Source organism: Dipodomys spectabilis, unplaced genomic scaffold (genome assembly GCF_019054845.1).
Source record: "Dipodomys spectabilis isolate Male_0828 unplaced genomic scaffold, ASM1905484v1 ptg000081l, whole genome shotgun sequence".
NCBI classification, from domain to species: Eukaryota; Metazoa; Chordata; class Mammalia; order Rodentia; family Heteromyidae; genus Dipodomys; species Dipodomys spectabilis.
In genome coordinates this window covers 1,388,922-1,409,932 of record NW_024870758.1, presented here as the reverse complement: position 1 = coordinate 1,409,932, position 21,011 = coordinate 1,388,922, and the positions used below count along the sequence as shown (strand labels likewise).

Genomic DNA, 21,011 nt, shown 5'->3' with positions numbered 1-21,011 from the left:
CAAATTTTCAGTGGTCACAGAAATGAAAGAATTCATTACAATCAAGGGAAACAAAAGTGGAACCATTCCTGCCTATAGAAAATCCTATTTGGGAATTAGGAAGCCCGCTGACATGTGTTTTCTTGGGGAACGTTTGCAGCCTGTGGAAATATGCATGTACTCTTCTTATTGATTGAGCAATGGTTCATAAACATAAGCAGGGACAACTACAGCTCAACCTTGATAAAAAACCATAGGATTTTTTTTGTTGTTGTTGCTTTTCTTTATTATTTTTGTTTTTAATGCTTAGAAAAAGGGGACTATCTTTTGTGTTTTGTGATACATTTATACTAACACTAGGACCTGAATTCTATAGAATAATAACAAACATCATATAAGGCATCTCAGAGCAGGAGGAGAATGGACTGTAACTATTAGAAGCTCTGGTTCTGTGTATGTTATTTAAAATTCTATTCTGCCAGGTTAGGTCTGCTGCTGGAAGTTGAAATTGGATCCCAAGAGAGAATATTAGAATTTGACCAAATGCTCCCTTCAAAAGTGGGCATATATTACTTGAAGCCATTCATATTGGAAACACCATGCCATATCTTGGCTCTAAAGAAAAAAAAAAAACTCCAGCATTTAGAAGCAGAGGGTAATGCATTTCAGAGAATAAACATTTACCAGTGAGCCAGAAATCTAATCAAGTGGAATTCTGATCCCCTCTCCCCCCCCCCTTTTTTAATGTTGAAACAAGAATAACAAGCCCCTGATGTCCCTGGAGGGTAATTTGGCAGTGGTGGCTGGTAGGGGACTCAGGATTTGACACGGTAATTTCCATATGTAAAGAAAAGAGGAATGGGATGAAGGGAGGCGATTTACAGATGGAATAATAGTTACTCAGCCCTGGCCTTGTGCCCTATAAAGCTGTTATGACTTTATCCTATGAGTGTTTGAAAGGAGGCCCTGAACAAGAAGAAGTCAGGAGAGAACCTTCCTTTAAGAGAATACTGTCACATTTGATGTTTAAACTTCATAATTGGGAGAACTTATGAGGAAATTTTGGCTTTCCATGTTATCTTAAAAATGTCCTGTTTTCTTTAATAGGAAATGGCATGTATAATGCACACAAAGAGCTAGACTGTCGCTTTGTGCAAAGGATTTCCTTTTCCTTTTGAAAATGATTGCACCCCATTATTTCAGCAAATATTCAATTTAACCTATCTGACTTCTTGCCTGTAAATATGGACATTGACATAGCATATCATGACCTGTGTTCTTTTCTATAATCCAGACAGTTCATTTTCAAATTTCCTTGTTCTGATTAGTAAACCAAAACCTGAAGAAGATGAATTATAGTCTTCCCCATTTTAACTCTAGAGTAACTTCACACTGTGTGTGTGTATGTGTGTATGTGTGTGTGTGTGTGTGTTTCAGTTATTAAACCCTTGGGCTGGTCTCTGATTACGTTGATAGAATTGTTGCTTTACCCTTTAGTTTCCTTAATATATTTAGAACATGAAATGTATAAAATCTCTCTCAAAGTGTCATTAACATGTTGGTTGACATTTGTGGTAAACTTTCCATAGGTTAAAATGGGAAGAAAACAAGCAGAAATTAAACGCATAGAAAAACAGAAATTAAGCAAATTTGAAGTTACATTTAAATTAGTATCTAAAGGAAAAGTGTACATTCCATAAATGGCAATCATTTTTCAAGAGTGTTGTAAGTAGGGTTAATTTGATTAAAGTATATTATATACATGCATGTAACTGTCACAATGAACGCCTTTATACAATAGTTTACACTAATAAAAAAATAGAGTATCACAAGAACACTCTGCTTTCCCCCTCCCCTCACCTCCATCAGAGAACTTATTGGACTGTGTGCTTTTGTTTATGCATGCATGTATGCATGCGTGTGTGTGTGTGTGTGTGTGTGTGTGTGTGTGTGTGTGTGTGTTGTCAGGGGCTGTTAATAATGATGAAGAGAAAGACACTGTATTTATGGTCATGTCTTTTTTCTGTTTGGCAGTAAAAGAAGGGGTGAGCAAATGACCCACCCTCAAATGGGATCAGTACTCAAGAATGTTATAAATTTGCCTCACTTTTCTTTTTAAGGTTAGGTGGAAGAGGAATAGTTATTAAAAAATAATAAAGTTTACCTAATAGTTTAGGCTTAGGTTCCATCTATTTTTTTTGAAACTGTTTCAAGTTTTGAGACCTTAGGCTACCTCTGGACTTTTTCTTGCTGAGTGCAGGTAGGGTGCTTTCTTGTGATATTTAGATATACACCTACTATGACCAGTTGGAATTCGGAATTGCCCTTTTTCTATTTATTTGTAGATACTTTCAATCGGCCATTTCCTTAAGTGAGTGGTTTCTAAAGGATTTAATGCTAAAGCTCACTGAATCAATATCACTGAGTTATTTGGAATAATTCCTCTGAATAGCTATGGATTGGTTATTCACGTGTCTAGTATAGTTTGAAAAATAAAGTGGACTTTCAAAGTTTGTCCTTAAAAGTACATTGAATTAGATGTATATGGACTAGTTTGAAAATACTTGGAAATAGAGTAGTTTGGCCCTGTTCTGATGATCAACATTTGAATTTTTATCACGATTTGTATCAACAAATCCTGGAAGTAGTAGTAGTTCATCCAGGAATATTTTGGAGGGAGCCTCAGTTTGGTTTTTAAATGGGTTCTGTTTATAATCAGCAAGCAGTTTGGAAAATGGCAATCCTGTTATGGGCAAATGTGAAAAAGGATCTGTTTTAATCATGAGGCTAGGAAGAGAATAGAAGTTTATTCCACAGTTGAGGTTTTTCACACTGTTGATAGCTTTGTTAGGACGATTGGAGAAAATGTATTCTCTGTTTTTGAGGTTTGGGTACAAGTTAATTTTTAGGCACTTGATGCTTGTTCTGTGGGAAATGAAGATATATTTGCAACATTCTCAGGGGAAAACCATTTCTAAGATAGAGAGGTCCATTAAATAGAGAGGGAGAGAGAGAGAAAAAAGGAGAAGAGTACTCCAAAGATCTCTGATGAGGCAGTGGGTAGTGGGGGATGTGGGCAGGAAGCTGTGAGCCACATCCTGGGGGTATTTGGTGGGATAACTTGTTCCTTGTAAGGGTGTTCTGTGAATGATAAGCACAGAGGCTACGTCTGAGAGGTGGAAGCCAGGAGAGAGGATCAGGCCGAACTGCCTTTGGGGAACCTTGTCTTGACAATTCTCTGGGTTCTTCCTTCATATCCTTGTGCCCTATCATGTACGATTGTGTGGCAGCCATCCCTGCACTACCAGCTAGATGACAGCACACAGAATACCGGGTCCTATTTTAGTTTGGCCTTTTGCTTCCCAGGAGGACCCTCATGATCTTTCTCTGTTCTTCCTTTTTGGGCTCATCTATGTCCATTTCCCAACATCTGGCTACTACAGCCCACAGATGCTCTTTGTGGTTCCCAATGCCACATGCTGTCTATGCCCTAATAACACCCTTTCTCTTGTCCAGGCTTATATGCCTTTGGCCCTTGACCACTGCCACCATCATAACCTCCTGGACTCCATCTCCAAAATGACTAGCAAAAAAGCAGGGCTACAGGGGTAGATACAGAGCTAGAACATGAAGTGAGCAAGTAAGCTGAGTAAGTACAAGGCCCTGAGTTCAAATCAGTATTACCACCCCCCCCCACCCCCATCCCTCAAGAAAAAGACTATCTCTTCCAGGAAGCCTTCCATAGTCCTCTAGGATAATTCAAATGTTCCTTTTCCCCTGAAGCCCCATAGACACCATAGACCAGACACTTGGCACACAATGCTTGAATCATTTTGATATTGCTTTGTGTGCTAATGTACACAGTTGGGAGGCCTCTGCCCTCTCTACTCTGTTCCTGGTTCCTGAGATAGTTGCCCTGCAGATATTAGTTGAATGGAGTCAGTATTGGCATCTCCCTCTGGAGGCTGCCATAGACATAGCAGGCTGAAGGGAATATTGTTTGCAGGTACTGATTTCAGACAAAGGCATAGTGGCCTTCTCAGGTGAATGGAAGGAAGGATGGAAGTAGACAAAGAAGGAAGGAAGGAAAGAAAGGAATAAGGAAAGAAGGAAGGAAGGACATGAATCTTGGGCCTTGCAACTCTACATAGCTGGTTACAGGAGCTTATTACCTCCCCTTCTGCCCTCTTTGGTTCCCTGTGCTCCTCCCCTCTCCCTCTGCTTCTTCTTGGGCTGAAGGATCCAGGTTTCCATTGACAAGGCTCTCCCCCTGCTCCTGTTCAGAGAATACATCTTGCCACAAAGAGCTGCTGTTTCCAGCCAGGCGTGGAGGCGGGGTCTCTGCAGCTGTCTGCCTGTTTGCCTCCCTTCTCAGTACATTCTTCACACAGTGTTTAATTAAAAGTGTGGCCAGGGTGTATTAATATGAGGGTGTTCTTGTCACACAGTGGTGTCAGGGACACAGGGGAGTGGGGTGATGATCCCAGCTGGGCTTTCGTTAGTCTGGGCAGGCCTCAAGGATCAAGAGTCCCCTTGACAGATTTGTGAGGCTTTCCTCTTGCCTCTGGGATTCTTTCTATGGTATTTGTTAGCCAGTTGGACAAAAAGAGGTTTTCTGATCTGCTCATGCTCCAGGCTGTGGCTTAGTTGTCTGGGAATTGTCTCTTTAAAGGTGAATTTCTGCTGTAGCTTCTTGTGGATGAGAGGTGACTTCGCAGGGTCCTCTGCTATTGTCTGAGATGTATGAATGCTGAGATCTGGAAGGAGTGTATGAAGCCAGAGGGAGGGAGAGACTTGCCTCCATAAAGGAAGCTGTTCTTCACATTCTACAACTTGTGCCTAACACCATTCTGCCTTGCAGCTGGTGAGTATATTCATCCACCTGTAGCAAGCCTGCTGGTGAAGGACACCGAAAAGCAAAGGACAGCAAAAAGCAGAGCAACCTCAGAGTTCAGAGCTAAGTGGGCAGGTTGGTGAGAAGATACCAAGGTAGAACAGGAAACCCTACATTCCCACATTAGATACATGATATACTCAGGGAACCACATCTTTGACCTGCTAGAGAGTCAATAGCCCTCAGCAACCAACTGCCCCTAACAGAATGAGATGTGAGCTAGAGCTATTGGTGTAGAAAACTTAAGGCTGCATGGGGGTCAGGGCTCGGCAAGAAGGTTGGGGTTATGATGTCTATATGGCTGTCATATAGACATCATACCCTAGTAAGCACCAGTTGTGTAGAAAAAACCAATATCCCAAATTGAGTAAATATGTTCCTTCTATGGAGGGTGGTTCCAGCAGAGGCTGCAACCCTCACAGCTCCATTCCTGGCCGCTGGGGAAGAGATAGTGTGGACCTTCAAGAAGGATGCAGCAGACGATCCATGGCCTTTACTTTAGGGATACATACCCTACTTTGCCTGAGAACCCCTCCTATTTCTCAGTTAGTCTTGGGATATTAATATGGATGAGGTCATAGGGTATAAATAACCCCAGAGTACCAGAAAGAAACAAGGTCTCGAATGACACTCCACTCAAAATGAGCTTCCAATCTAGCATTGGAAAATGCATGAGAATCTGGGCACTGGTGGCTTACACCTGTAAGATTAGCTACTCAGGAGGTTGATATCTGAAGATCACAGTTTGAAGCTAGCTTAGGCAGCAAAGTCTGTGAAACTCTTATCCCTGATTCACTAGTGAAAATCTGCAAGTAGATTATAGCTCAAGGATCAACATACCAGCCTAGAGTAGAAAAAGCCAGCCAGCCAGCACAAGGCCCTGAGTTCAAATCCCAGAAACACACACACACACACACACACACACACACACACACAGAAAATGTCTGAGAAAATATTTTCCCACAATTCTCACAATTGAGAATCACAGCCAGCATGATTAGAAGCGAATTCCAGAAATCTATAAAAATATTATGTAAGCATATTGCAGCTGTTTAAATTAAATAATCAAAATAAAACACGTGAAAGGACATAAAAAGAGGAAGTAGAAAGTTACCAAATAAATACATTTTTGTATTAGTATTGAAACTCAAACATGCATGTAATTATAACAAGGTTATACCAGAAACTACCTTATCTCAGTAGTTAAATCTCTATATACTTATATAAACACTAGGCTATTCTAATTCTTGGAAATTTTCAAGTTCAGGCAATCTTTGTTGACTTCTTCAGGTGTAAGAAATATTTTTTCTTTTACCCCGGCCTCACAGAAACATTCTGACTTCCTGAAACTTCCATCCTTGAAGTATTGTTTTCATTATTATGACTATTCAAATCCTGCCCACTATGCCTTCTGGTGATTGCCGACTGCTTTTTTTCTTGAAATTAATTTTTTTTCCTTGAGTTGTCTCTATTTGTATGCTTACTTTTCTATGAATTCACTTCTACATGAACTCAATGCAGTATTTTTCTTTTAACTTCAACTTCTGTGTGATGGATGCAGAGATAATTGTATTTCTCCTTTGGAACTATTGTGTCACCTTGATTGTGTTGTTCTTTGTACCTGGTGTGTACCACTATATCCCAGCATCTTCTTTAAACACTTTTGTGGGATTTCTTTCTTTCTTTTTTAAAATTTAGTTTTAAAAATCATCATTATGATTATGATTATGATTATTTTGGTCATGGGGCTTGAACTTGGGGCCTAGGCCCTGACCCTGAGCTCTTTTGCTCAAGGTTATCCTATACCAGTTTGAACCACTGTTATACCAGAATTCCGTTGTGAGATACAGAGAAGCCACATTTTTAAGTGATCAAATCGGGAGTCTTTTATTAGAAAGCCAGCAACTGTGGGCAGACACATGTCCCTTAAACTCTTGCAGCCTCAAATACACTTAACATCTAGGAAACTGAGCCATGAGAATAGGAGAGTAAAGAAAGAATAGAAAAACAATCCCAACAGAGAAGATCAACTCCAATGGAAGAGGGATGTCATGGTGACCTGAAGAGAGTCAGGAGACATGAGCATGATGCAAAAAAAAAAAAAAAAAAATGGCTGCTGAGCTGGTTTGGGCCTAAATAGGGTCATGGTCAAGGGGTAGGGTCACAGATTGCTTCAGAGTCTCAGAGTTCATGGCATAGGACTGGCAGCTCCCGGAACCTATTGTCTAACTCCCTGCCCCTGCCTCTAGGAATTCAGGCATGCCTATCACCTGAGGGTGGGAATTTACCTTCATCCACCAGAAAGACAAGATGGCACTCCTTAAACCCAATTCTCTATCATCCACCATATTGTCAAGATGGTACCAGCTAGACAGTATCATATTTCACCACAGCACCAGTTTTGTTTTTCTGGTGGTTTGAGATAAGAATCTCATGGACTTTCTTACCTGGGCTGGCTTTGAACCACAATTCTCAGACGTCAGCCTCCTGAGTAGCTAGGATTACAGGTGTGAGCTACCAGTGCCCAGCCTCTAAACACTATTTTTAAGTGGTTGTACAATGGAATTTCCATTTGACATTCATTGATCAAGGTGCATTGTATTTATCTTTCTTATTGGACTCCCTTTTTCATGGATATCAAAATTTTCTCTTCTCTAGCTTACCTTGTGACTTATCTTCTTTTAGCTCCTCAGGAAGGGGTGCAGGGAGATGTAACTTTCAAGTCATGCATGTACTGGCTGAAATGTCTGTAATGTATCTTGACACTTGGTTGATGACTGATAGAAAAAATTTCAGTAGGAAATAATGTTCCTTAAAAGGCATTATGAAGGTTTTTCTTCATACTGCTGTGGTTTCTAATGTTGCTTTTTAAGTATTAAATTATTCTGAGTGCTAATGTTTCATGTGGGACTTACAGTGGAAGTCACTGTCATCTGACCATGTCTTAACTTTATGTTGCTTTGTATTTTGGTTTAAATTTCCTCAAATTTTCCTACCTTTGTATTGAGTTTTTTATTTCCATTATTGAGCATTTTTCTTAGTTGTCTGAATGTGTTTCTTTATGGGAATGGGGAACTTCTGGCATACAGCCATCAAACTCATTTGGTACATGGTTTTCAGTTCATGGCAGACATGAATGCTTCTCCTTGGTTGTGGCCATCTGCCTATATTTATAATTTTGTATGGCCCCTATTGATGTTGTAAATATCTAAATGGCCCTTCATAGAAAAAGGATTGACCAGTCCTTCTCTAACTCTTGTCTTAAATAGATCCATTTGTATGTTTCTGAAAATACTTGTAATAGTTAAAAAAAACCTTTCAGTTTCTTGTATTGTCTTCTTTCAATGCTAGGTCAATCCTACGAGCAATTCTGTGAGTGGTGATCTTGGCTATCTTCTTATATTAAGAATGGGTAGTGGCTGGGAATTTGGTTCAGTGGTAGAGTGCTTGTCTTGCATGCATGAGGCCCTGGGTTTGATTCCTTAGCACCACATAAGCAGAAAAAGCCAGAAGTGGTGCTGTGGTTCAAGTGGTAGAGCACTAGCCTTGAGCTGAAGAGCTGAGGGACAGTGTCCAGGCCCAGAGTTCAGGCCCCATGACAGACAAAAAAAAAAAAAGAAAGGGTAGCTGGGTGCTAGTGGCTCATGACTGTAATTTTATCTGCTCAGGAAGCTGAGATCTGAAGATTATTGTTCACAGCCAGCTTGGCAGAATTTGCCAGTGTGGGCAGACTTTTGTCTCTACTTAACCAGTAAAAAGTTGAAAACAAGGGTGTGTCTCAGATGGTAGAGTGCTAGTCTTGAGTGAAAAAGCTAGGTGAGAGGGTTAGGTCCTGAATTCAAGCTCCAGATAAGGATGATGGAACTGTGAGTATGTGGATGGCATTCAGTATAGGTTGGTCTATTTTACTGGCAAAGTCATTTGCTACTTCCAGATCCTTTTTCTTGGGTTGCACACCAAAGAAGGCTGTTCTGATGCTTTGCCTACAGGTAAACCCAACTGCCAGAACTTTGGTCAATGGGTTGGTGATGAGCGATGGGTTATCAGCATTCATTCCATTTAAACTTCTTCACTTGGTCAGCCACTTTCAGTTTGGTTCTTCTGTGAGTTAGTTTTCTGTCACTGTGACAAAATGCCTGAGATAAATAACTGAAGGTTTATTTTGACTCCTGGCCTCGGAGGATTCACTTCATGGTTGGTTGGCTCCATTATTTTTAAACCCACAATGAGGCAGGACACCATGGCAGAGACTATATGATGGAATATAGCTGCTCATAGCTACTATGGAGGTTAGGAAACAGAGAGAGGAAGGAGCCATGGTCTCAAATATCACCTCCCCGGACACACCTTCAATGACCTCACTTCTTTTCCTTTACACTCCTTCTCATAAGGGACCCATGACTTTCCAGTAGTGTCATCAGCTAGAGATCAAACTGTCAACACATGGACCTTTGGGGGACAAATTTTGGCACTCCACTTTTGGCTAACACTGTGTTTTACAAATAAGAGACTGGCATCTTTTCTAGAGAATAACTCCCCAACTATTTGCCAAGAGTTGGGGCAAGTGGGTGTCACTGTTCTGTGCAGAGTTAAGGAGGGGATCTGGAGAAATGCAATGTTTTTCTTAAGTTCCTTTTTTTGTGGTCAAAACTAGTGTTTGAGCTATGGCACTTTGTAGGCAAGCACTCTTATCATCTGAGCCATGTCTCCAGTGAGAACTGCTCTGTAAATATGCTTTGAAATGCCTTCCCTGTTGTTTCTCTTACTTCCTTGTCTTACCAATTCCTGGATTTGAGGGTATGTTGAGATTCAAATTGGCTTGCCTTTTTGCTTTTACACTGCTGTGCTTGGAATTTGCTTTCTGGAGTTTGTTAAAACGATTACCGCTTGTCCATATGTTTTCTAGCTTCTGAAAATTATTTTTGTTGTCTCTTTTATTTTCTTAATGAAATTGTCTTCTTTAAATATCCTTCTACTCCTAGGTTCAGGGGACCGTTCGGGGGTGGGGGATGGGCAGGAGGAGGTGGAAAACTGTGAAGAACCGTCCTGCCATATTTCTTTGGAAGTTTCAAAGAGAACATTTTGCAATGAAAAATTTCAAAGTGAATCAGTATATGAGAAATTGCAAGTCAACCACAGAGTATGTGAGGGATTTACTTAGAGTATACAACAAAATAATTCTTCTTTTTCATGTTTAGTCATGGAAAACAGGATAATTTCCAATATGAACAAGAAGATTTTAGAAAGAGAGTAAGTAGAGAATAGTCCATGTTTTTGGAAGTATCTGAGACCATCTTGGAACTAGTAGAAGGGATCAATTATATACCTTTTGAACTACTGGAGGAGAAAAAAGGATTAGAGTATGTATCTCATTCAGTAGACAGCAGAAGGAAAATAAGCGACCCAGAAAAAAAGCATATAAACTGAAAAAAGTAAAAGCAAATTCAAATATTTCAGCAATTATAAAATATATAAATGAATTAATTCTATCTGGTAAAAGTCCAAGAAGGACCAGGGGTGTAGCTCAGTGGTAGAGTGCTTGCCTGCCATGTACAATTTATAGGTTTGATCTTCAGCACTCTCAAATCACAACAGAAAGCTAAGATCATATTGTGTTAAAAATACCTATTGCCATAGTATTAACACATTTAAATACATTTGAGCTAACACATTTAATACATTTAAAATGAGGTTATAGAGGGCTGGGAAGGTGGCTCAGTGGTAGAGCGCTTGCCTTGCATGCATGAGGCCCTGGGTTCGATTCCTCAGCACAACATAAGCAAAAAGAAAAAAGCCAGAAGTGGCACTGTGGCTCAAGTGGTAGAGTGGTAGCCTTGAGCTGAGGGACAGCACCCAGGCCCAGAGTTCAGGCACCACGACTGGACCCTCCCCCCCCCAAAAAAAACGAGATTATAGAATGGCTTAACTATGGGGAAGAAAATGATATGTCTGACAAATACTAGCTAAAGCAAGTTGGTAATCAAGATACTTAAAGGCAAAAGTATAAGACATTAAGTATAAGATTAAGTATAAGACTTACTATTATATAAATGTGAAAAAATGTACATTTTGGTAATTTTTATTTTCTTTCACTCATAAAACTGCTAGTCATAATTTATCAAATACGTTCTGTGCCTCACTAGTGAACTATATCTGTTGGCTTAATAAACAGTGGAGCCGCTGGATCAATATAGAACCATAAATCCAACAGATACGTTTCACCATGAAACAGTTCAAAATCACTACTTCAATCATCACAAAAGAATCTCATTAACTTTCATAGAACCTGTATTTTACAGTACAACTGCATTACAAGGATAGCTTGAAATCAAAATAGCTGAAATGCTCCTGTATAACATGACATACTGGGAGATTAAACAACATGTTTCTAAATAGCTCAAGGAAGAAAGTTACATGAAATGTTACAAGTCATTTCGAACTTAAAATGAGAAAATGAAAACTGAACAAAACTGTTCGAAGAAGAAAGAAGTACATACCAGAGAGTATAGAAACAGTATATCTAAGAATACATATCAATGAAAGAGAAAAGATAAGATACAGTCAATAAATCCCCAAACCGTTTAATAATAATAAATTAGGCTTAATTCCAGAAAGATTCCAGAAAGATTCACTTAAACAGAAAACAAGTGAATGAAAAGTAATTAGAAATGAAAAGAAGGGTGTAATGGGTAACCAAAAAATTTAGGATATGAGCACCCCTCACACACACACACACACACACACACACACACACACACACACACACACACACACACACACACACACACACACATACATACATAATACATACATATGTATGAATATATATACATATATATCTTTTATTCTCATACATCTGGAAGCTTTAAATACATGGTTTCATAGAATCATCACCTTTCATGATTGACTTGAAGGAAAATTTTGATTTGAGTAGCCTATGACCATTAACAATTTAATCTATGCCAGTTATTCTTAGCCAGAAGTGACGTTATACCTCTTGCCACTCCCAGAGGACACCTGTTAGACATTTTGGCTGTCACAACTGTAGTGGGAGTGGAGATGGCTCTAGCATCTAGTGAATATAGGCCAGATATTCTGCTAAATATCCTAAAATGTACAGGGCAACCTCACACAAAGAGGTTATTAGTTCTATGGCAGAGAAACTATTATTTTAATCCATATAATTTTAGAAATGCCTTTAGGAACACTCCAGGATCAGATAATTCCAGGCTTGTAAAATTTGTTCTGCAGCAAAAGACTAATCATTTCCCATATCATTTGGAGCCTAGTGCTAACTTGGTTCCAAGACCTGAGATTACATATAATTTAGAGGCTCATGTCACTATGAGTATAGTGTAGATATTTTACAAACTAGATTGTTGTGTGTTTGAATAACAGAACCACAAATAAGCAAACATCCTTACTCTATGTATTTATTTTAGAAATGTAGAATACATAATTAATGTTTATTATAAAACCATGTTCATAAATCAAGAGAGAAAACCCTAACACCTCAATAGGTGTGCAGAAAGCATTTGATAGAATGAGGCATGATAAAAGCTTTTAGTAAACTATCAATTGTTTTTATCTTAAAAAGGATATCTAACATAAAAAATTAACACTTGTAAGTGGTAAATACTAGAAGTGGTCTCTTAAAATCCAGAATGAAGAAAAGTGTAAGAACATTATACATGTCCTAGCCCCTGCAGTATGACAAGAAAAGAAATAAAAACCCTTGGAGAGAAAAGGGAAAAAAAAATGAACAATTGTTGCAGGGTACTGGTGGCTCACACTCATACATTTAGCTATTCAGGAGGCTGAGACCTGAGGATAGTGGTTTGAAGCCAGCCCAGGCAGGAAAGTCTGTGAGACTCTTATCTTCAATTAACCACCAGAAACTGGAAGTGGTGTGATAGCACAAAGTATTAAAGCACTAGCCTTGAGCAGAAAAGCTTAGGGACAGAGCCCAGGTCCCAAGTTCAAGCCCCATGACCAACAAAACAAAAGAAAAAAAAATTAACAGTTGTTTGTCAAGACAATTATTGTCTGCTCTACAAACAAATCCTAAGGAATTCTTCAGACACTGTTAGAAGTAAGAAATTTCATCAAAATTATTGTGGATTGATGGAAACTTAATACACACAAAACAAATGTATTGCTATATGTTGGCAGCCCAGTAGAATTTCTAATTATCATAATGATTCCATTCCTCAGGGTAACAAACCAAAAAAGTTGTAAATCTAAGTATAGTTCTTTATGGAGAAAATTATAGGATGTTATTAAAATGCTTAAAAGTAAGATAAAGTTAAAAAAAATCCCATGTTCATGGATGGGAAGCCAATATAAGGAAGATGTCATTTCTTCTTAGATGAAGAATTCTAACAGATTTTTTTTTTCAGTAAAGTTGGTGAATTCTAGAGAATATGCGGCGGGGGGTGGGGGGGGGGGAGCAAAGGGATGAAAATAATCCAGACAGTCCTTGGTACAAGGCGCATGTCTTTATCAAAACTTCTGAAAGTAGAACAGTTGAGATGATGGTATTTTTTAGGATAAATAGACTGAGGAAGGAGCCAAGTAGTACCAGCCATATATGGCAACTAGATATACACAAACTGCAGCACATCCATCAAGGAGGGAAATGAGGATACTGAGACAATTGTCTGTCTGCAGAGAAAAGAAGAAACACTGTTTCTGTCTCCCAAATATACAGATATACGTGCCATGTGAACTAAACCTGAGCAGCAAGAATTCAAAACGTTTAGTTTTTAGTAAGACTTCTGAAATTTAGAATACTGAAAGAAAACAGGAATCAGTTTAGCTGTAAGCAGACTAAAACCTTTATGCCTCAGAAAACACCAAGATGGGCCACTGATTGGGAGAAGATATTTTCAAAGCATTAACTTACCTGTGGTTGAGGAAGTATACAAGACTGTTGGAGCAGCTTTGTTTGTAACAGCAAAATGGAAGGAGGCAGACATGTCCATTAGCAAGAAATGTGATTGGCATAGTGTATCACGGCCTTAAAACAGTTGAATCTATGTTTAACAGCAGTTTTTTTTTTTTTTTTTTTTGTCGGTCGTGGGGCTTGAACTCTGGGCCTGGGTGCTGTCCCTCAGCTCTTCAGCTCAAGGCGAGCGCTCTACCACTTGAGCTACAGCACCACTTCCGGTTTTCTGGTGGTTTATTGGAGATAGGAGTCTCACGGTCTCTCCTGCCTGGGCTGGCTTTGAACCGCGATCCTCAGATCTCAGCCTCCTGAGTAGCTAGGATTACAGGCGTGAGCCACCAGCGCCCGGCTTACAGCAGTTTTTTTTTAACCTTCATCAGATCCAATGTATTCTTTTCACAGCAAATACTTAATTATATTTTACATTTAAGGTAAACTTCTTCCTATACATACTATCTATAAGAGCAGCATCATATCCTAAATGTAATACAGTGGAGAAATAAAGGAAGGTAAGTTTAGGGGAAATGTGTGTATTTAAATATATAAGTACAGCATCCAGCCTAAATTTGTCAGGTGCAACCTGGAAACCTATGCCATAGTGTCACCTGTGTGCCCTTAGGCCAGGTCCAAGAGACACCAGGCAAACACCTGTGGGGTATGATCTTTGAGCGTTCCCCAAAGAATATTAGAAAACTTCCATATTTCTAGTTCTTTTTCTTTGGACAGCCAGCCTTCTTCTCCATACAATTAACAAAATTGTTTTGAGAAGAAAAGAACCATTCATTGCCTGTGATTTTCTGACCAAGTGGTTGTACAATCTGTGTCCACCAATCCTATTCTTCCTCCTAGGAACAGAAGAGGAAGTAGTGATTAGCATCTAGTCCTCCTCTCAGAACCTGTCTGCAGCAAAGCCTCTTTTTCAAGCCTGATTGTAACCCTCATGCAACAGCATGAGCGGTTCATGTCCTTAATTTTTTCATGGATGTATCACTGCATTACTGATGCTTTTTTGTTATAAAATCCTCAATGCCAATGGAAAGGGTGATATTAATGAAGATGCATTGTATTCATAACAACACATTGAACTAAAACCCCTTTATTTTACTACTTGAAAATAATAATTTTACTTTTTAAAAAGGAAAAGAAATCCAAGATGCCCTGAGTAGAAATGAAGGGAGAAAATCCTGCTCTCTTATGATGTTCCAGTGTCTTGGATTGCCATAATGATTAACATTTCCATAATTAGGGCTAGGAATGTGATTTAGTTAGTGGTAGAGTGCTTACCTAGCATGCACGAAGCCCTGGGTTTGATTCCTTAGTACCACATGAATAGAAAAAGCCAGAAGTGGTGCTGTGGCTCAAGTGGTAGAGTGTTAGCTAGCCTTGAGCCAAAGAAGCTCAGAGACAGTGCCCAGGCCCTGAGTTCAAGCCCTAGGACTGCCAAAAAAAATCCATAATGACTTGGGAGGAAAGGGCTGGATAAATCCACTGAATATTTAAGTAAGCTTATAGTATTTCATGCCTTCTCTTCAATTGTTTTTATTCTACTCATCTCAAATACCTGGTATAGCATTAATGCTTTAGCAATTCCCCCTCCTCCCAATCAACTCTCCATGTTGACAAGGGAGGATCATAAAGGTCATGGATCATTATCCCTGATTTGCTAAGCAATACAGTGGACCTTTGCCTCAGCAGCATCTTGGTGGCTTTGCAAAATTAAAAATCAAACCAGCAAATAAATAATAGCGACTCTGATTTTCAATTATAGGGAACAATAAGGATCTGTGTAATTAAACCTTAAAGTAAGATATAAACCTATTACTCATTTATGAACTGACATGGGGTGAATGAGGGACACACAGAGTGAAAGAGTTTGTTATAAAGGCAGAGTGCAAACCTTGGGTAGGACAGATTTTCTCTTGGCTGTAGGTCAGTTTGGCCATAAGGGTGAGTTCATGATGACTCAGGGGACCTAAATCAAGCTGATGAAGGTCCCAAATCTGGGGAATTTTTTGGATAGAGAAAGCTGGTTGAACTTGGTCAACTGGCTACCACGCTGTCTGCCATCTTTCCACCATTCAGAAGAACCTACTGGAGAAATAACCACAGAGGCAAACAGGACAAAGAGACAGGGAAGAGGAGCTGGCCCACAATGTTGACACCTGGATTCAACTAATTCAATGAATATCCTTCAAGATAGTTTTCTGTTACTTACAACCTAGAGTCCTGACATACCATTTTTAGTTAAAAACTGTGTAGAGTCTTGTCATATTACTTGCCCATGAAAGAGGGTATTGGTACAACATTAAAATCCAGGTCTCTCATGCAGAGTAAATGTCCCACTTTAGTCCAGGGAGAGATGGTGGCTCATCATCTGAAGAGTTGGTCATGGCCATGAAGGGAGATCTTGACTCAAGGAGCAATATTTTCTAAAACTTTTTTTTCATTGTGCAATTACCACATATCAATGGTGAGGAAAAATAATTGATTTAGATCATCTATTGGCATTACTCCTTCTAGAATTTTTTCTACTCAGATAAGAAGTTTGATTATTATTTTTATTACAAAATTAGTTGTGATAATAAATGCTGTATTGTGTCTGTTTTCTTTCCTCTTAGTGACATACTAGAAATACCTTTCTGAATACACGAAGACTTACCTAACAGATTTTAATACTTGCATGATATACATTTTAAGGCATTTTTTATTGTTATTGTAAAGGTGATGTACAGAGGGGTTACACTTACATAAGTCAGACAAAGAGTATATTTCTTTTTGAACAGTGTCACCCTTGCCTTTGCTCTCTCCCAGTTTTTCCCTATTCCCACCCATAAGTTGTATAGTTCATTTTTAACAAAGTGTCTAGTGAGTATCACAGTTGCATTTGTTCACCTTTGTCCAACCATTTCTGTGCCCCCTTACCCTTCCAAAGACAGATAAATAATTAAACAAGACAAAAGGAAAAGAAAACAAAGACAATGACAAAAAACTCTTGTTTCCATTTTCTGGAGTTCATTTTGATGTTACTTTATATGATCAGATGTACATAGCAATTGTACCTTTGTGATCTTCTCCTAAGAATATCATCTTTTAGTCTCACGCTGTGTGTATGCCTAGAAACTTGATAATTTATCATGTTCCAGTGTAATTTTTTAAACCATCCAGTGTGTTTACTACAAATGAGGGAAACCATGCAACTATGTTTCTTTGGGTTTGGCTTACTTTGCTTAATATAATTTTTTCCAAGTCTTTCCATTTCCTTATGAATGGTATAATATCATTCTTTCTGATGCATGAGTAGAACTCCATTGTGTATAAATACCTAATTTTCTTGATCATATTTTGGCTATGGTAAATAATACTGCAACAAACAAGGTTGTACTGGTGGCTTTAGTGTGGCTTTGTGTTCTATTGCCCAGGAGTGGAATTGCTGGGTCATAGAGACACTTTAGTCTTTTGAGGAACCTATGATATACATCCCCCCCCACCAGGAATGTATCAAAACATAACTTATTTTTTTTTTAATTTTATTTTATTTGTGAACATACTGTACAGAGGGGTTACAATTACATGGGCAAGATAATGCATACATTTCTTACCAAGCATTGCAGCCTCCTCCTTTGTTTACCCTTCACCTCCCTTCCCAGCCTCCCCCCTCCCCCCCACCCGATCCTCCCCCCCCCACCACTCCCCCCCCCACCGACATTGTAAAGCTCCTTTTTGACATGACAATTTGTACTTCTCATTGTTGCAACAGGTCCACCTGAATCCTTAAATGACTTGTTTGTCCCCATCTCCTCCATAAGTTATACTGACATCAGATATATTGAAAGCGGGGGTTATACTGTGGAGGAGGGACATACAAAGCAACAAAGAAATAAAGTTATAAATGCGTTAGAAACACATGCATGAAAGAAAAAAAACATTAAAATACCTATCTAAGGCTTCATTTTCCTAGCATCACATTATCTGACTTTCAAAACATAACTTATTTACCCATATGTATTAGAATTATTATACACATGATTATATACTTACATATATTTACATATAGGTACACACATATACTTGCTATGATAGATCCAAGTACGTAGTGATTATACTTGTGCAGAAAGAATAAGTTTAGATTTAAGCCAGGTCGGAAGAGGGATGCTGTAGTGTTGACATTTTTCTTTGTGTGACATTTTGTAACAGGGTTAAGTATATTGGTATTTGAATGTATAATCATTAGGGATGTAGCAGCTACAAGAACAGACTGATAACAAATGTTTTGCTGAATGTTTTCAATAATTTGAGTGGAGTTGCCATTTGGTCACTTTATTTTTTAGATTGGTGCTTGTAACTCCTAAAACAAATGTGCTTGTCTCTTAATTTATATGGTAGTTACACTCCTGTTTTTTCTAAGTTTTCATTTAAAAGTAGCAGAATAAAATAGATAAAATTAAGTTCTATATAGATAAAATTAAGTTCTAGGCTCAGATTTTTTTTTTTTTTTACCTAAATGAGTATGTTTGGGTTTTCAAAAGCCCTATTCTTCAGTGTTCATAATTCTATGAAGTATTTCTGCACAACATGATTCCTGGCTCCTTTTAACCCACTAAATCCCATAGTACAACCAGTAAAAAAATGAACAAATTTCCTAGGCACTTGGTACTACTCACAGAGAACTGCTGAAGTATAGTCATTAATGTGAATGAATCTGAAATATGGCACTTAGGGATCAAGAAGTTAAAAGATTCACCAAGTGTACAATCTTAACCAATACGTGTTGCTTATGCACACATGAAAAGAGTATCAGAGTATATGGATGATGGTTTATACCTGAAAGAGTGGATATTTTACAGTGGATAGGGATGGATTAATCAAGGATATGGAGGAAGCTTTGGTGATAAATGTAAAATTTGTTAAAGAAAAGGTCTGGAACAAATATGAGATGGTAGGATTTGTCAAAATGGCGGTGGAATATTTATTGGTGTTGGTTTTTTTTATTATTCTGTAGCTCATAGTACACTTAAAAACCTAACATAATCTCAGACATGAGGCTGAATATGATAGAGTTCAGATTATTGTTTAGGTTATTGTTATAGCTATTCCTTTATATATCTTTGTTCCCCTCCTTCATTTTTTTTTACTTTTTTTTTTTACTATTAATTAATAACTTTTTTTTCTTTCATGACATCTAATTTGAATTGGCGTCCTTTTACTCACAGTCTATCTATAGGGAAATCAATGGATGTATTATTTTTTACATAGTTCCTATTAAGTTTTCATATATTTCCACATATTATTTGTCATTTTTCATATATGCTCTGCATGTTTCTTTACTTTAAAAATACACAGCAGGGGCTGGGAAGTTGGCTCAGTGGTAGAGTGCTTGCCTTGCATGCCTTGAAGCCCTGGGTTCGATTCCTCAGCACCACATAAGCAAAAAGAAAAAAGCCGGAAGTGGCGCTGTGGCTCAAGTGGTAGAGCACTAGCCTTGAGCTGAAGAGCAGAGGGACAGCACCCAGGCCCAGAGTTCAGGCTCCACGACTGGACCCCCCCCCCCCCAAAATAAAAATACACAGCATTAGCTGGACACTGGTGGCTCATGCCTGTGATCCTAGCTACTCAAGAGGCTGAGATCTGATGACCACGGTTTGAAGCCAACTCAGGCAGGAAAGTCTGTGAGACTCTTTCTTTTAAAATTAAAATTTTTAGTTTTTTATTCTCCTTCCCATCCCTTCCCATCCTCCCCATCTCCTCAACCCAAACCCCCCCCCCCACCCACCAAAGTTGTAAAGCTCGTTTTCGACATAACGACTTATACGTCTCATTGTTGCAATGGGTCCACCTGTATCCATATTTAAACAATTTGTTTTTTCCCTTCCCCTCCACAAATGATACCAACATCAAATACAGTGAAAGCAGGGGTTATACCATGGGGGAGGGACATACAAAGCAACAAAGAAATAACCTTATAAATGTGTTAGAAACAATCACATGAAAGAAAAGAACATTTGAATACATGTCTTAGGGTTCATTTCCCTAATAAAATCAACTTATTTGATCTTTTCTGCTTGACTCAGACATATACTAGTTATTGCAAATAAGGGAAACCATGGGACCTATGTTTCTTTAGGCCTGGCTTACTTCACTTAATATAATTTTTTCTAAGTTTTACCATTTCCTAACAAATGGGGCAATGTCATTCTTTCTGATGGAGGCATAGAATTCCATTGTGTATATATACCTCATTTTCTTGATCCATTCATCTACTGAGGGGCATCTGGGTTGGTTCTATATCTTAGCTATGGTAAATAAAACATAGTTGTGCTAGTAGCTTTAGTGTGGTCTTGTTTGTGATCATTTGGGTAAATGCCCAAAAGTGGGATTGCTGGGTCATAGAGGAATTCTATGTGGAGTCTTTTGAGGAGACTCTTAACTCTAGTAAACTACTCCGAAAAGGCTGGAAGTGGCACTGTGGCTTAAGTGGTAGAGTGCTAGCCTTGAGCACAAAGCAGCTCAGGGACAGTGCCCAGGCCCTGAGTTCAAGCCCCAGGAATGACAAAAATAAATAAATAAATAAATAAGTGAATAAATAAATACATCATTTACATTGTCAGATCATATAAACTTACTTTATTGTTTTCCTTATAACTGTTGTTCAGACTTAGCTTCACCATTAAAGTTTTTTGGGAGGCCAGTACTGGGGTTTGAATTCATGGTCTTGCATTTGCTAACCACTTGAGCCACACCTCCAGCCCTAATTAGTTTATTTTTTGGATAGGGTCTTGTGCTTTTTTTTTCTTTTTTCTTTCTTTCTTTTCTTTTTCTCCCTCCCCCCCCCCCCCCTCCTCCTTCTCCTCCTCCTCTAGAGGCTGTGCTCTCACTTGGCTTTTTTTTTTTTATCTTGAGCGAGGCCTCTAGCTCCGATTTTTATTTCTGGTTAATAAACAGTCTTGTGAAATTTTCTACCTGGGCTATATTTGAACCTCAGTCATCAGATCTTAGCCTCCAGAACAGCTAGGATTATAGGTGTAAGTACTAGTGCCTGGCTGGGTCATACTTTTTTTGTCTGGGCTACCCTCAAACCACGATCCACCTATATCCATGTCCCAAGTAGCTTGGACTGCAGATGTGCACCCATTTTTAATGGACAATGCCAGTCCTTATGTTGATGTTTCCTTTTAGTACTTTCTTCACTGGATT

The 21,011-nt window shown here is 38.7% G+C and overlaps 1 protein-coding gene across 1 annotated transcript in view; it reads left to right on the top strand.

The window, feature by feature from the left end:
* The window catches only part of Tmem163 (transmembrane protein 163), a 220,282-nt gene that overhangs the window by 7,220 nt on the left and 192,051 nt on the right, over positions 1-21,011 (top strand). The window lies entirely within an intron of this gene.